Raw genomic sequence first — 14,186 nt, forward strand, 5'->3', positions numbered from 1 at the left:
ATCAATTATATTTACTTAAATCAGTGTAGAATTTCTAGTTAGAAATGATTTCTCTAAAATTTTCGGTGACGTTTGTATATAATATATTGGTTTATTTTTACAAATGTGTTCGATTCCAAGTTTTATGGACGAAAAATAAACCACTGAAGGAAGACGGCCAGTTATATTTTTTGTAGTACTATTACACCAAGGTCCAAGTATTTCAACTGCAAACGGCACTAAGATATTATTTAAAATTAGAGACGTAAATTCGCCCCGTCTGTTTATTTCAGTATTTTCCAGTGCGTCTCGCGATTTTAAATTATTATTGAATTAGTAAGAGGTAGGAAACCGTAATTGTGTAGTAGTTATTTTGTACAAGCAACTAAACCAATTTGTATTACGAAGGTTATATTGAAATCGAATTCATTAAAAAACCCAATATTAATGAAATTTCATATTTTATTAATCAGCATCGTTGTTCTTTTGCCTAGCTTAAAAAGCCAAAGATTTCGGTTTCTTTTTTTTTTTTTGAATAGGACGGTGGACGAGCATATGGGCCATCTAATGGTAAGTGGTCACCAAACGTCCTTAGACATTGGCATTGCAAGAAATGTCAACCATCGCTTACATAGCCAATGCGCCACCAACCTTGGTAACTTTTTTTTTTTTTTTTTATTTTCGCCGGGAGGGCAAATGACTCTACTCCACCTGTTGGTAAGTGGTAGTAGAGTCCAAACGCGACGACGGCCAGTACAGACGGGAAAAATGTTCTGCACTAGCCGCCTTCGCCTTGCCGGCCCGCAAGATGCCTCTTCACGCCTCGTTTGAAGGAACCCGGGTTGTAAGAGGAGGGGAACACGTGAGCTGGTAAGGAATTCCATTTTTTGGAAGTGCGACAAAGAAAGGAGTTGCCAAATTTCTTTGTTCGCGATGGAATTGATGTCACAGTTAGGCGGTGACATCGAGAACCAGCTCGCGTGGACTTAAGAAGGAAGGGGGAAGCAGGAATTAGAGAGAATAATTCCTCAGAGCAAGATAACTAAGATTTTATGTCCCTATGTCTAAATATCTTATACATTTTTTAATACCGTATTACTTTATACTTTCTAAATCATTATGATTTGATAATCATATATATATATATATATATATATATATATATATATATAAAGTGATCAATATCACATGTCACCTGAGATTGTTAAGTAATATTAAATATTATTTCGTTTATAGCCTCAATATTGGTGCCATGTGGAGAATTTAATGAAAAATATTAAAATGTGTTAAACATATGTTTCAATCAAAATGCAAAGTCTATTATATTTATATTTGTAAGTACAAAAAGTGATAGCTGAGTAAAGATTTTTGTATAAAAATATATGTGAGGACTTTGTACAGACCTTTGACCTACAGACCACAAAGGTTCATTTATCACCAAAGAATAATTACTTTGTACTGCTGTATCTCGTTTGAATGGCGTAAGCAGCGTAATTAGGGATAATAATAGATGTCCTGCAGTGGTCGAAATTCGACCGTAATTCATTGCTAATAGAAATAACATTTGATATTAAATATATTTTTTTGCCGAAGTCGAGATGGCCTAGTGATTAGAACGCGTAAATCTTAACCGATGATCGTGGGGTCAAACCCGGGCAATCACCACTGAATATTCATGTACTTAATTTGTGTTTATAATTCATCTCATGCTTGACGGTGAAGGAAAACATCGTGAGGAAACCTGCATGTGTCTAATTTCATTGAAATTCTGCCACATGTGTATTCTACAAACCCGCATTGGAGCAGCGTGGTGGAATAAGCTCCAAACCTTCTCCTCAAAATGGAGAGAAGGCCTTAGCCCAACAATAGGACATTAACAGGCAGTTACATTACTGTATATTTTTTTAAATGTTCTTCTATGCATATTTGAATTGAAGTTGATGAAACCTGGTCGGTTGGGCAATAAAAAAAGTAAGCCCAATGAAATGTAAAGAAGCCTTTGACTACGAACGATTTTGACATTGGCCGTTTGAATGTAAACTATGAATGTTTTACTTTATATAATATAATGTATTCATAGCACACATACATAAATTTTAGCTTTCTGCACTTCTCCATATAAACTTTAAACATACCAAATCTTACCACGCTCTATGCGCGCAATGTATTTAAAAGTGTACAAAGTTTTCTCTTCACGTATTAATATATAGGTAACAGACAGACTCATCTTATATCTAATAGTTGTGGCGTATAAGAGTCAATTCTTCTTACAGTGATTACAAACTGATTATAAGTAAGATTATTAGACGGCACGTTGGCCGTGACATTGGCTCGTATCTCATTAAAATCAGTTTAAAAAATATATTTTTACACATACATATACACATTTAGACTTCAACTATAGAAAAGTTGAGGACGTACTCCAGCAAAAAGAGTAACAATATTGAATCTTCTCAGCGCAGGTGCACTGTCCACAGAATATTAGAAACATATTCAACATTTTCACACAATATTATGATTATATTTTGTAGGAAATGTCATGTCTTTTTTCTTATTAATATTAGAACACATTGTTTGTTTTGTGACTAGCTTATAAATTTACAGATGCCGAGGTCCTTGGTTCAAACGGGCCAATTAAAATTTAATAGATTTTTCTGTCGAGTAATTCTCAGTACCATACTAAAATTTGGCAGTTTGGCGTGCTTCAAAAACCACATTAAACGGTTGATCCTGCGCCTAAACTCTCTTCGCTCGTTTTGATTATAAGTTTAAGGGAATAAATAGTACTTATGTGTGAGTAAATACAGATAAGCACTATAATATCATAAGATGTGTTGGCTAGTATTCCTGAAAACGACTTTTTTCTTTTTGAAGTGAAGCTACCTAAAATTAAACTTAAAGGTCAAACTTGAGTATATAAAGGGATTTACTTCAATTAACTGCCAATTGTACTGTCAAATGGCACGCGGTTAATCAATAATTGTTTTAGTTCACAAATATATTATAAATCTGCTTGATATATTTGATATTATAATCTTTCACAACATTTATAGTCTCTACGCACACACATATATACAAAAATAGTATTCAACGCTGAAAACCCGCATGTAGATATCACTCTCAACGATCCGGTAGGTTAATCAATATTTTGCAACGTTAAAATTTAATTTCTGCATATAATTTTGTAATGTAACGTTGTACGTAACTCCATACACTTAGCGAACTAGGCTGAAATAAGTCGTGGCTTCGAACGCCTCGAGACTTTTGCTGTATATAATAGTATTGATGTGTTTAGAAGCGTGCGTCTAATGTCTAGATAAATTACTGCAGCATAGACGTGCGCCGTGCGCGTCAGCTGCTGTATTTATATTTTATTATAATCTATATCTGAAACTATATATCTATAAAAATAAATTAAATTGAAATGTATGTCTATAATTTTAAAATAAATGCCTCTTTTTAAGTTAATATGACTATTTGCGAGTTGCCAAAACAAAAACAATCATATTTTTTATTTTAGACCTAATAATTAAAATATTTTATATTTTTAATACAAATAGGCATTATGTGCGTTAAAAAAAATTGATGATTTACCGTCACACAGTAAATTCTACGCTAGTGAAGCCGCGAGTTTACTAGTAAATAATAAAATGCTTATGAACACAGATGCCAACTAAACATATAATAAAATTATAACAGGCCGATGTCTGTACATTATAGATATTGAAAAAAAAACTAAGGTAGGTAACTACTGTAGGTGTATTTATTTAATGAAATCTCAGAATATATTAATTTTAAATATATTGTATAAAAAATGCATTTACAATTAAAATATATATATAACCCTATAAAAATATATGACGACGTTTTAATTAGCTATTAAAATATAAATATCGCAGTAAATCATACTATTAATCAACGCTTTTTAATTACAATCGCTAAAAATAATCATGGCATCGAGTACTATGAACATATTCGTAATATACTTAACAGTTTTAATTAGTGTTTGTATTTGTGATTTTTATGTTGGCATGTTTAAAAAAAATGATTTTTTGGTTGCGCAAGACCGACTTTACAAAGAAAGAGTACCGTATACATCGATATATGCGAAATATGGAAGAATCTTCAAATGCCCGGTATTTTTTTTTTATTATAACATCTCTGACGTCACATATACATTTAATATTCAGTTGCCATGTGAAATAGAAAGGGCCAAGTTTTAGGTACTAAAACTTAGGTATATCCTTTTTTGTACCGCTGATAACGAATATACGGGTTGAGTAGTTAAGACGTGAAAGTGGCATATCTCTACTGATTTCGCAGTAAAATTCACCCAAAAGTCTAAACCATGATACAATAGTTTATACAGCTAAAATACATCTAACTGTATTAATAGACATTTTACTACAAAAAAAAATATCTGAAAATAATATCATTGTAATAGTAAAAAAATATAATATTCAATTTATTTATCTTAAGCCAAAAAGCAACCACATACATTTTAAATCCATCTGTATAGTTACATGAAATTAAAAAAAAACTTACTTCCAAATTCCATTTCAGATAACTTACTTTCGAATAGTTGATCGTCTCGGTATAGGACGAGGGCCTGGAGTAGAAATAATAAGAGGAGGCCTTGGACAGAAGTATCTCGTCCTACGTTTAAAATCTCTGTACAATTGTCCTATATCCGTCAACATATACATCGGCTGTGAAAACAAAATGCCTATCAGAGCGTTACCATATATCACTACAAAATCTACCACACTATCTATTTCTGAATCGACTTCAAAATCTACTGACGAATCTGCTTCAAATTCACCAAAGTCTTCTACGATTGATGATAAAGTTTCAAGTGATACTACTACAAATTCTTCTCCTGCCAGTAATAGTACTTCTTAATTTTTGAATAAATAGATAAATAATAGAAGAACATTTAAATAACAACCAGGAATATACAAACATTAGAATAATATGTTATGAATAGTACTATATCTGCTCATATTAGAAGACAGCTCTGTCAGGTAGCTATTTCTTACACCGCCAGCGCCACCACTATCAGATCCAAGATATTGTATCTCTTGTGTCTGTAATTTTTCTGGTCATACAATCAGTCGATTTTGAGCTGTGCTCCTTCCTGAACACTTCGCCAATGTTTGATATTGCATTTTAAACTGATTTCAAAAAATGAAGATTATAAAATCGAATATTTTTTTTGTGGATATAAAATGCTGTTATTATGTATTGATTTTAATAAATATTTATAATAAAGTATGAGAGCCAGAATAAAAATACAATACATACAATCTTAAAAACAATACATAAAAATACAATAAATACAATACAATCAGTACATTACAGTCAGAGCGGGTTGATGAGTTAACGAGGAATTCCAGCAAATTCCCTAAGAAGAATATTACTTGATACATTTAAATTTGAAAATAAGAGCCTACTCTAAAGCGTAGAACACACTTTGATAATTAGAGCATTCCTTATATGTCTTATAATCTGTATCATTTGATCATTGCGTTCAGAAGTTCTACCTATATTTTCCTCCAAATACACTTTAGCCTAAAACTGTGCTAAGAGTGATCATACAAATTTTGCGACAAATTCTTATAGTCAACCAACGAACTTGTTCGTTTCTTAAAATAAAATGAATATATTTATATTCATTCATCGTGTTACATTAAATTTTATTTAAATAATAATATTTTTGAATATGAAATTTTAATAAATTATCTTAAATTTGTTATTTTATAAATTCTTAAACCAAAACCTACAGCTCAAATCCTTAGTTTGTCTATATTACAAATGAATAGTCGATGTACTAAAGTCGAGTACTTTAGTTCTTCAGACTGTAATTATGAAACAACTCCAATAATACTACAAACAGCACTCCTTAACACACCGCACTAACAATTTCCAAGGGATTCCAAACTTTTTCATTAGCAATTTTACTTGGAGGTGGCGCTAACTACAGACTGCGGCTTACTTAAGTTCTAATCATTCTTAGTTTATTTCTTGTGATGAAGCGAAGAAAACTAAATTTGTGAACGTATACATTTAGTAGTACAAAGCATTTTTAAACCAAACAATAGAACAACAAATTAGTGCTTTAATGAATAACAATGAGTAAGTGTATATGAAAGTAAATGATTTTTCTAAGAGTATTTTTCTAAGTCTCTGTGTCAGACGACATAATATAGATTATTTTTTTGGTATTATTAAAGACTGATTAATATTAATTATAATTTTCGATAGGAATCAAAGTTTAACTGTTTTATATGCTGCTCTAATTAAACATTTTGAAGAGATAACATAAGACATATAAACAATCTTCTATCATACTGTATCATCATTACTAACTTTAACATTACTGATTTCATATAAGTTTTCATAGTTTTAATAACAATAAGAATAAATCATAACCAAAGAAGAATTTCAAAACATTTGCTTTAACGGTAAAATAGAATAACTTAAAGAAATATGTTTAATCCATTGTTCGTTATGTTTAATATTTCTACTGATTAGACATAAAGTTGTTCAAATAACCATAACATGAACTCTATTCATATAAAAGGCGCGAATAAAATATATCCTTTAATTGTAAAAGGTATTCCACAAGCAACTACAGTCATGACATTAGCAGCTAAACTTTCGTTTTTTTTATTGTTTGTTAGTTTTTCGGACACAAAAGATAATCAAAACATAATTTTAAATGGCAATAAATTTAATGATAATAAAGAAGGAAGGAACTATTGGCAAGATGACCCATATGAGATTCAAGATTTAATAAAAAATTTGACAGAGTTAATTAATTTTAAAAAATATGTTAATAATACTAGAAGGTACTGTCAACATTTCAAGACATGCTCTGACTGCAACAAAAGCACCTGGTACAAATGCGTATGGTGCCACAATTATGGATGCACAGACGAACCATCGCAATTATGTCCTAAATTAAACTTAAACATATCAAGAGATAATTTGTGCCCGAAAATATATCATGAGGGTAAAGGACAAATTCTAATTCCATCTGGCGTGAGATCAAATATAAAAGTAAAATTACATAGTCCAGATCCTGTGATTCTTGATAAGGAAATTATTTGCCAAATCAAACTAACTGATCGTCTCACCCATCTCACGGGAATTATATTGGGGGATACAGTTTACTGCTACCCAGTGATTTTGTCCACTAAAACGAGCGAACTAGTAGGGACTGTTGAACTGATATGGGGAGGTTTTAGTGCTTTATCCAATGAAATCCCTATTATTGTATACAAGTGTGAAGCAATGGGTTATGACTGTGAAGCATGTAGAATGATCCCAATTGAGTATGGATGTGGTTGGTGTGATCGTTTGAAGAGTTGTGTGATTGGTGATAAATGTAGTGACGATTATATGAAATGGACTCTTAATCGGATGTCATGTGACGATTATAACAAGAAATTGTATTATGTTTAGATTTAATTCAACTGAATTGAAGTATAGATAATTTTAAACTATTAATTGTTTTATTATATAACCTAACAAATAATAATAATGTCCTCCAGACCGATTTCGGCCACGGCGGCCAATCTCAAGAGAGATGAGCCAACTGTGCAGGAGATATTAAAGTGTACAAGTGTGTGCAACACAGGTGCACTCTCTATTCCCTTACTCTCAAAATCCAATGGGACGGCAATCCAACACGACCGTAAAGAGTTCAGGCGCGGGACCAACGGCTTTACGTGGTTTCCGAGGCACGGGATTGTACACACTTCCAACTTCCAGATTCGGGACTGCTACTGACAGAAAAATCCAATAACTTTTTATTGGGCTGACCTGGGAATTGAACCCACCACCTCCGGGTCTGCGGCCTCCTACTTACCATCAGGTGGCCGATTTGCTCGTCCGCCTACCTATTCTATATAAAAAAATCATATGAATATCGATTACTATCTGTAAATTTCAGATAATATGTAAAAAAATCATAGTCACAAACACTTAAATTTCACGATTAAATGTTAAGTATTATTATTCTTTTAAATGACCGAGAAAATCAAATACAAACAAATTTTTAAATTTATTTTTAGTATTCAAAGTTTTTGGAATAATATACTACAATTCTCAAGGTATTAACTGGCGTTTCGTATATGTTGGCGTGGGAAATAGGTCACAAATTCCAAATTAAACCTAAAAACAATTTGGTAGTGTTTAGGTTTAAGTCGAATTTGAATTAAAGAGAGAGATTATTTAGATAACTGATTATTGATTTATGCATTTTTTATTTCGTTATTTTAATCAACTGCATAAGAAATTATATATATATAAATTATATATATTCTATAGTGACTTTTATTTGTATGTCATTTACTACATACATCAATAACTGTCATTTGAAGATTGAAATGGATTTTTTATTTTCAAGTATAAAATGGAGGTTATTAATTCTTATAATTATTTTAGTATTTGTATGGTTTGAAATTATTTATCCATATAAGTATTTTTTTTTTCAGCCTTTTGCCGTCCACTGCTGGACGAAAGCCTCCCCCATAGAACGCCAACCATCCCGTATATAAGTTAATATTGTCTTATATACACAAATACAAATTATGATATCGTTCATAACTCAAAGATGATGAATACGGATATGAGCAATAGAAGCCAGTCGTAATTAATAATAATAATTTATTAATTGAATACAACAATACTATTGCTGCTTAATAATATGTAATGAGTGTGTACCCAGATGGGCTTGGACAAAGTGCTCCCACAAAGTAATATTATATATAAGTAAATATACTTTTTTTCTGACATTTATCAATAAAATTGATAATAAGCTCGGATTGCTGCATACAAAATAGATAAAAATGGGGAATATAAAACGCGACTCAGATCTCAATTGCAATATAGAAGTATTAGGAAATTTAAAATTCAAACATGAATTTGTGTTTATTATTTTCCAATTTTTATTATTAACGACACATATACGGGAGTTTACTATATTAAAGTACATCGGGGTAAAGTTTTTTCCTTAAAAATGTCATCACTGGACCTCTCTCAGTCTTCTATAGCACTTACCTACATCAATAAAAAGGATAAAGAGCTCTTTAGCCAATAACATAAATAATTTTAATAAATCTTGATTTTAATTTATGCGTAAAAGCAGATGATGTTAAATTAACCCTACCAGAAATAATTCGTGAAAAATATGTACATATAATCAAGTTAACCCGTTCCGTGCAGTGCAATATCTCAAGTTGGTAGACGCGTAAATCACTTATTGCGCGCGTTCGTTGCTTCTCACTTTAGATTATTACGAATGGAATCGATTTGCGCACTGAATTATGAGCATTTATATGCCGTTATATAACGGTCTCTTCACATCACATAAACATACAAAACGCTTTAATACAATTCATATGAAGTGTGAATAAATGTTAACTTTGCTAAATTTGTAAATAATTCACGGTTTTTAACACTAACAAATCTCCAGAGACGCTGTCGGTGCTTTTGGTGTATCTTTCTACAATATGGTTGATATTTGTTTTTTTATTTGCCTGCATGTTTTTATCATGCACCATCATCATCACTATCGAAATTTCAAATGAATAATACCAATTTCAATTTTTCATGAAAGACAAAAAATCGTCACATATGAAAACAGAATTAACTTCAAAGTTATTTATTTCGTTTTATTTTAACTATAATTTATGTATTATAATAATAATATTATAAGCTACTTGCTTACATAGAAGTGAATAATCTTTTGTAAGATATTGGGCTTGAATGTGTTAAACGGATTTACATGTTTTTTTTATATTCTTTACTAATATTATAAATGCGAATGTAAGTTTGTTTGTTTTTTACACTCTCACGTCTTAAATACTCAACCGACCATGAAATTTGCATATACGTTATTAGGGATACAGAAAAAGACAGAATACCTAACGTCTCCGCCCCTCACACGCGAGAGAAGCTTCTCTTCTCGGGCAGCTTCTCCCGCGGACTACTAGTTTCACAATAAAGCTGCGCTATTTCAAAGGTTTATTAATCATTTATTGGCAAAGCTTTATATACAATTATAATATATAAATTTGATAAATAAATAGTATTAATAACAACTCCATCTAAATTAAAATGTACAGACTTACATTTAATAAATTAAAGAAAAAAATTATAATTCTATTAAATCGAAATTATATAAGCTGAACTATTAATTCAATTTTAATTATTCATCATTCACAACAAAAGGAAGAAACAATAGCGTGTGACGTATCGTTTTATTGAACAAATAGAATACAGTAACATCAAACTTTTTGATAAAAAAAAATTCGGGCCGGCATTAATTTGGCGTTGGATGCAATATGTCTTCCCGAACTTTCCAATTTACACAATCCGATCGTAAATCTGCGGAGCTTTGTCTGAAATTTTAAAATATTACCGTTGCGGCCGACGCAGAGCCGGTCTAAGATACCCCAGATTACATTTTAAGGGTTGAATGATTTATATTGTACAGTTTCGGTTTCACAAAATCATTTCACGATCAGTGTATAATTAGTTATTACGTCTGATCTATAAATTTCGACAATATAAAAGTAAACGAAAATCGCTAAAGTTGTTGAAAGAAAAAAAAATACTACATCGTTGATCATGATTCCTGATCACTATCACTATCAATATTAAAAAAAAATTTCCATTCTTTAGTAATACCAGTTAATAACTCCCCTATATTATGTTAATTTATTTTTTTTTTTATAGAATAGGAAGGCGGACAAGCATATGGGCCACCTGATGGTAAGTGGTCACCAACGCCCATAGACATTGGCATTGTAAGAAATGTTAACCATCGCTTACATCACCAATGCGCCACCAACCTAGTGAACTAGTAAGATGTTATGTCCCTTGTGCCTGTAATTACACTGACTCACTCACCCTTCAAACCGGAACACAACAATATCAAGTACTGCTGTTTTGCGGTAGAATAACTGATGAGTGGGTGGTACCTACCCAGACGAGCTTGCACAAAGCTCCACCACCAGTAAACATTAATTACAGTTTAAGTCCAAACCATAATATCGAAAACCATTATTCGCTTCCCTTCAAGCCTCAATACCGATTACTAATCTGGAAATCGAAATCCGAGCTCATAACAAGTCAAAATAATCAAAATTTACCTAACAATCTTAACTACTAATATTGTCAATGCATTTACACACACTTACATACTGTTTTTTTTATATGCGCCGGGAGGGCAAATGACTCTACTCCACCTGATGGTAAGTGGTATTAGAGTCCAAACGCGACGACGGCCAGTACAGTCGGGAAGAATGTTCTGTACTAGCCGTCCCGGCCTTGCCGGCCCGTAAGATGCCTCTTCAAGCCTCGTTTGAAGGAACCCGGGTTATTACATACACAGTTACACATTCACGTATTAATTACTCGACCGATCATCACGAAATGTTGCATCCGGATTGTAAGGGGTACAGAAAACAAAAATGAGGAACCTAACATCTGCCTCCCCCCCCCCTCTTCAAACGCAGGCGAAACTAGTTCCCTCTATAGCTCGAAGCGTATTATGATAACGATATTACCGACACACATTACTTCCTTAGAAGTCGTTTTGTAAGTATACAGTAAATAGAAATACCAATTCTAGGAAAATATCACCAATTGTTATGAATTTTTAGGTTAAGATTAAAAATAATACATATGCGTAAATCCGTAAATCGAAAATTTGCTTACAGAATATTATTAAATTCCACACATGCAAAGACACACTCTTACACACACATACGGGTGCTCACGTGCAATTAAATAGGTCATTTTAATAGATAACTTTCAAAGTAATTATACAAAATTCGCTTCTTTTTCTTTTTTTTTCTTTAATATGATAATTAACAATTATTGTAACAAGGAACTGACTTCCAAAACATAGCGAAAATCTAGTTCGGTATTCAGGGCTTTTTTAAGAATTGTAAATAAAACAAGTGTATAAATATACAAAAAAAAAATTATAAATCTAAACCCCTTATTACAAGTCGGAACCTCTATAACTCCAATTTTTTCACGTATCCGTTGAAGTTCGACTTACCAAGATTTTACGGTATTACAAATCCCCTACGTGTTTCCCTACAAATTTCATAGATATGTCATATGACATATATGAAATAAATGTCAAAAGATATTTTTAAAAAACAAATATTTAAAAATACCTGTACAAACCATTCCCATGCGAAATGAAAAACTAATACATGAAGCGTAAATGTTAATATCGTGTCCGTTGTAAACACAATTCTGACTCGTTGCGGAAACTAAACCAATGCTACACCAGTTGAAGCAAAAACAGTCCTAGAGTTATTTAATTACTTCAATGTTCAAATATTTAGAGTACAAGCGTAACCAAATAAACAAATATTTACGCCAATTAAGCAGTTTTGAATTTTCAGTTACTCCTATCAATATATTCATAAGGAATTTCACAAAGGGTTATTTTTCCAAAAAATAGGGTTATGTAGTTAGGTTTCTTGCTAAATTGGACGAGAAAAAGCTTATAGCATACATACGCCTATATTTCTATATCAATACTATACTCTCTGTTACACTTTCACGGATTTTGATGAACTTTGGTACGCAACAAGTTTGAACCATATAGATGGACACAATCTACTTTTTTTTAATTAACCCATCAAGGGTTTAAAGTTTGAGATAAAGGATTGAATGCAAGGTATTTAATTTAAGGTATTAAGATATGTGCAAGCTCGTCTGGGTAGGTATCACCCACTCATCAGATATTCTACCGCAAAACAGCAGTACTTGATATTGTTGTGTTCCGGTTTGAAGGGTGAGTAAGCCAGTGTAATTACAGGCACAAGGGACATAAAATCTTAGTTCCCAAGGTTGGTGGCGCATTGGATATGTAAACGATGGTTGACATTACTTACAATGCCAATGTCTAAGAGCGTTGGTGACCACTTACCATCAGGTGGCCCATATGCTCGTCCGCCTTCCTTTACTATAAAAAAAGATATACAAATGGGTTTGTATCAAAAGAAGTTTGAAACCATGGAATCAAATATGAGTGGAACCAGGAAATGTAAAATAGTAGGTTCTTATAAGGTGTTGTCGGACTTTGTCAAGATAGATATTAAAATTCATATTATTGTTATCATTTTTAATTTTTCAATCCAGGACATGACATATTCATTCATTGATTTTAAAGATTTAACAGTAGCAGTGTAAAAATCTTTAAATATTTAAAACCTGGTCTTGTATCAAGAAACATGATTTCTACCTTCGATTAGTTCAGCGACCGATTTTTTTTTGCATACAACAGTAACAGTACACAGTAACAGCCTGTTAATGTCCCACTGCTGGGCTAAGGCCTCCTCTCCCTTTTTGAGGAGAAGGTTTAGAGCTTATTCCACCACGCTGCTCCAATGCGGGTTGGCAGAATACACATATGGTATAATTTCAATGAAATTAGACACATGCAGGTTTCCTCACGATGTTATCCTTCACCGTCAAGCACGAGATGAATTATAAACACAAATTAAGCATATAAAAATTCAGTGTACTTGCCCGGGTTTGAACCCACGATCATCGGTTAAGATTCACGCGTTCTAACCACTAGGCCATCTCGGCTATAATGGGATCCTGCTCTCCTCGGTAAGTCGTATATACGTGTAATGACGTAGGTACGTCATGAGGTGAATTCGACTTTGACCAAAAATGAAATTATATTAAAACTAAATATTTAAGCTTTAGTATAATTTTAGTACGAACCAATACACAATAGAATAGGAAACAAACATTATTGTCATTCGTACGTCCCCATATCAATATACTTAGTGAGGGCACATCGTTTATTAGATTTACCTTTCAAGGTAATGAATATGTAAGTAACAATATGGGGTCGGATTGACCCGAAACAAGCGGATCAAACTGAACAGATGCTGCTGAATCTGCTACCTTCATCGGGTTACATTACTTGAGAACAGGGAATTGGTTGGAAGTGAGAAAATATATATTTGGATGTGGCATAATTAATATTAAATTGAAAGAGATCATAAGCCGTTAGCTTATTATAATATATCGTTTATATTCGTAAATCTTTTTTTTTTCTCGCAGTGGAAACCTTCAGAAAGGTACCCGGGTCCTATGGGGGTGGAACCGGGTTATGTGTTCACCCCAAGCTCGGTGAGCTCTTTGGTTCTCTCAAA

At 32.4% G+C, this 14,186-nt stretch overlaps 2 protein-coding genes across 5 annotated transcripts in view; one reads left to right on the forward strand and one right to left on the reverse strand.

Moving 5' to 3' along the window:
- LOC126769404 (uncharacterized) overlaps window positions 1-14,186 on the reverse strand; it is a 368,776-nt gene that overhangs the window by 241,640 nt on the left and 112,950 nt on the right. Inside the window, exon 9 of one of the 4 annotated variants that reach the window (XR_007669360.1) lies at window positions 1,760-1,810. The exons of the other annotated variants lie outside the window; for them this stretch is intronic. The gene's annotated coding sequence lies outside the window, so the exon portion shown is untranslated. Of the gene's footprint in view, window positions 1-1,759; window positions 1,811-14,186 lie in introns of those variants that run through there. 4 annotated transcript variants of the gene reach the window in all.
- LOC126769612 (uncharacterized) overlaps window positions 1-14,186 on the forward strand; it is a 553,155-nt gene that overhangs the window by 96,222 nt on the left and 442,747 nt on the right. The gene's annotated exons all lie outside the window — the stretch shown is intronic.

This window comes from Nymphalis io, chromosome 7, assembly GCF_905147045.1.
Source record: "Nymphalis io chromosome 7, ilAglIoxx1.1, whole genome shotgun sequence".
Lineage (NCBI taxonomy): Eukaryota > Metazoa > Arthropoda > Insecta > Lepidoptera > Nymphalidae > Nymphalis > Nymphalis io.